Source organism: Arachis duranensis, chromosome 10 (assembly GCF_000817695.3).
Source record: "Arachis duranensis cultivar V14167 chromosome 10, aradu.V14167.gnm2.J7QH, whole genome shotgun sequence".
NCBI lineage: Eukaryota > Viridiplantae > Streptophyta > Magnoliopsida > Fabales > Fabaceae > Arachis > Arachis duranensis.
This window is the reverse complement of record NC_029781.3, coordinates 82,499,920-82,503,420: the sequence shown is the minus strand read 5'-3', so window position 1 is coordinate 82,503,420 and position 3,501 is coordinate 82,499,920. Positions and strand designations below refer to the sequence as shown.

Sequence of the window (3,501 nt, the reverse complement as noted above, 5' to 3'; positions counted from 1 at the left end):
ATTATGGTATCAGAGCAGTTCATCCTGATTAGAGCCTTGGGAATGGACTAACTATGCTTCATTGCATTCTTTGAGGGTCTGTCATGTTGTAGGTCTTGTCCAAGTAACAAGAATTAGAATTTTATACACATGACTGCCTATTAATTAACACTGTTAGCTTGTCGTTGCATATCTGTTGATATTAAGTCTGGCCAACTTAATGTTGATGGCTATGTGAACCGGGAAGTTAATAGGTTATTATGGGCGAATTGAAATTGATAAGTAATAGATAACGCTTATCGCACTGCTTGCGGACGCAAGGAATTAATTCTCGAGGATATTCTTTTACATGTCTCGAAAATTTTATTGATAACTTGTAACTTGTTCTTTCATAGTGTGCCTTGAAATCCTTATTTGAGATTTCTTCCTAAAAGGTAGTTTGATTATTTCTCAATTTTACCTCTTGTTGAAATGCATTCTGTTTAATCCTAACTCCTTATGTTTACTTAAATTCTTTGGAGGATTTGTTTGTTTTTCCAAACACTTTTTGATTCATGTAGTCTTTTATGTAAATCTGAAATTGTTTAAATTTTAACTTAATCCTTTCTTACTTGATTGTACCTATAATCATTCTTTAAATTTGATAAAAATATTTTGAATTTTGCATGTCTTTGTTCATATGTATTTTTTAAATCATATCTCAATTTTTTCTTTTTAAACAAAATTTGAAATTTCTTTCAATTTTACTGTGATTTCAATATGTACTCCTAATTGACTAAATGCTTGAATATCTTTGAGATTTCTGAGGAATTACTTTTGATTCTTAGTCCAATTAAACTCCATCTTTTAAAATTTCATATATTTTGTCTTTACCTTAGAAATAGTTTTGACGAAAAACAACTTGATTTCCTACCAACCTCGCGTTGTTTTTATATAAATTCTTAATTGATTATGTAAGGTACTTTTCAAGATTGCTGAGAAAACATTTCATCCTTAGCTTAGCTTATTTTCATTTCACAAATCTTGCACAATTTAGTTCGACTTGAATTTGTTTTAACATGACACAATATTTATGTTTTTGATAATTTTCTGGAATTTTGTAAAGCAATTGCCCTGTTTTCCTCTATAGTTTCTATTGGAGGTTTTGAAATCAAAATTCTTTCCTATTTACATTTTGATTCTTTCTTTCGGCATATTTCATGACTTTTGATCATTCTTATTTGTTAGTGACTTGAACCATTCCTTCATATTCTTGTAAACCTTATGCTCCTTTGATATGGTTTTAGTTTATTTTGATCTAATTTATTACTACCCTGTTCTTGTACCTTTTAGAATTCCGAAATTAAATATTTTTTATTATGAAGCGAAATGACTCTTTCCAAAATGTTTTTTCATGCCTGTACATCATTGCTTAGTTGCAATCTCACACCTTCCAAATTTATGAGAAACATAATTTTGTCGCTTATTCTTCTCTTCCTGCGAATGGTATCTCTTTGAACGTACTTGTACTTATCTCAGTGTCACATGTAGTCCTTAGAGGTGAAAATCGATGTGTTAGCTTTTTAGGGGATGACTGATAGAAGAGAAAGTTTAAGTTTTCAGTAGCTCGATTGAAAGCTTGTTCGATGTCTTATGTCTAGTTAATCTTGTTTGAACTCCCTTGATCTAAGATCCTTTTTCATATGGCCTGATTTCTTTTTAAGTACGTCTTAATATTCTTGAATGTTCTTATATGACGGCAATTTCGTTTTGATATTAACTTTTAAAGCAAGTTTTGGATTCTCTTCTTAAGAAAGTTAAATCAATTTCTCTCGTTTAAATTGCATCCATAGCTATTCTTTAAATTGACAAAGTTATTTTGAGGTCGGCATGCACTGTTTTAAATAAAGTTTTGAAACCGACTTATAAGCAAATTTGTACTTTGGAATTTTTTTTTCTAAATAAAGTTTAATTTCTTCCTCTTCCATATTTGCTATAATTTTATACACGCTTGATTGAATATAAACCTTGAGAATTTTTAAACAAACGTTCGATTTTCTTATAACCTTGCCACGATTTCACTATATACTTGTATTTGACTAAAACCCTAAATATCTATTAAGACTTTCGGAAAATTATTTTGGCCTTAACCCAATTGACTGTTCCTTTTCAAACCTCACTTATTTTGTGTAAATTATTTTAACAGAAGGCAATTTGATTACCTTCCGAGTTTTATGCCTACTTTTGGTTAAGTGGTGCACCTAACTATTTTTCTCAAATATTTGAGGGAATATTTTTGTTTTAGCCAAATCGGTGTTCATTTTCTTTTGAAACTCTACATAATCTATTTCAACATGGAATTATATTAACATAATGCCACAAATATACTTTTGTTAATTCTTTTACAAAGTGTTTGATGCGCACTTCTTTAAAAAATGTGAAATAGTTTTTGAAATGTTTTTTCATTCTATGAGTGATTCATTTGAAAGTATTCTTAATTCTATTCGAGACTTATGAGCCTTGTCTTTGGTCTTAGACATTCTTTTTCTGTAAACCTCATATTCCTTGACTCGACTTAATTTTGCTTCAAACTACTCTACTACTTTTCCTTTTGTTATTCCTATCGGGTTTTGTTGATTCAAGAATCATTATTGAGATTGCCAAACTAATTTTCCGTCTGACACTCTTCATTCCTTATGTATTCCTGATTACTTGTGGTTTCAAGAATCCTCTCAGGCCCTGGCGAATTTTGTCGCTTATCTTTTTCTAAGGTCTTGTGTTTGAAATAAATTCGAGGATTGCCTTAGAATCACGTACGCCTTTTAAGGGTAGCAAACGAAACATTAAAATGCTATTCGTAAACGTAAAAGATGGGTTAGTAGGTGTGCAACGTTATGAAGAGTATAGTAGTTCGTACCCCGTAAGAGTTTGCGGATGTTAGGATTCTGACGGGTTATGGAATTGTGTAATGACTGATGGAGTTGGGAAGTTGAAGTTTTGAAATGGGTAAAAGATTTGTGAGCGAGCCTTATATCCGTTGCTTTATACCAGCCTGCTTTGTAGCCCTTTTGCTACACTTGCTACCGTTTGTTTTGTGAACGCCTATCTTAATTTGCACCCTATTCTGTACCTCCAAACTTTTATCAAGTTTTGAACATTTATATATGCATACTAAGATTTTATACTTTTCTATAAAGTGTTTAAAAAGTAGAGTACAAAGACTATGTATTACCTTATATATTACTTTAATTTTCGAGGACGAAAATTTTTATAAGGTAGGTAGGATGTAAGACCCAAGACTTTTAAAAAAGTTCTATTTTGAATCAGTCTCAAATTATATATTTATTTATGGTTTTAATTTCAGAAATTATTTTTATTGAAAATAATTAAAGGCAATTAATTAGACTTGAAATAAATTAAGGTTTTTATCCAAACTCTATACCTATAGATTATTTTCCTATTTATGATTTAAAGTTCTGGAAATTCAAAAAATAATGAGGTTTGGCTATTTAAATTATAAAATTGGTAGTTATGAAATAATAA

General features: G+C 30.1%; 1 long non-coding RNA gene across 1 annotated transcript in view; it reads left to right on the top strand.

Moving 5' to 3' along the window:
- Positions 1-3,501, top strand: part of LOC107470484 (uncharacterized) — a 9,048-nt gene that overhangs the window by 2,621 nt on the left and 2,926 nt on the right. The gene's annotated exons all lie outside the window — the stretch shown is intronic.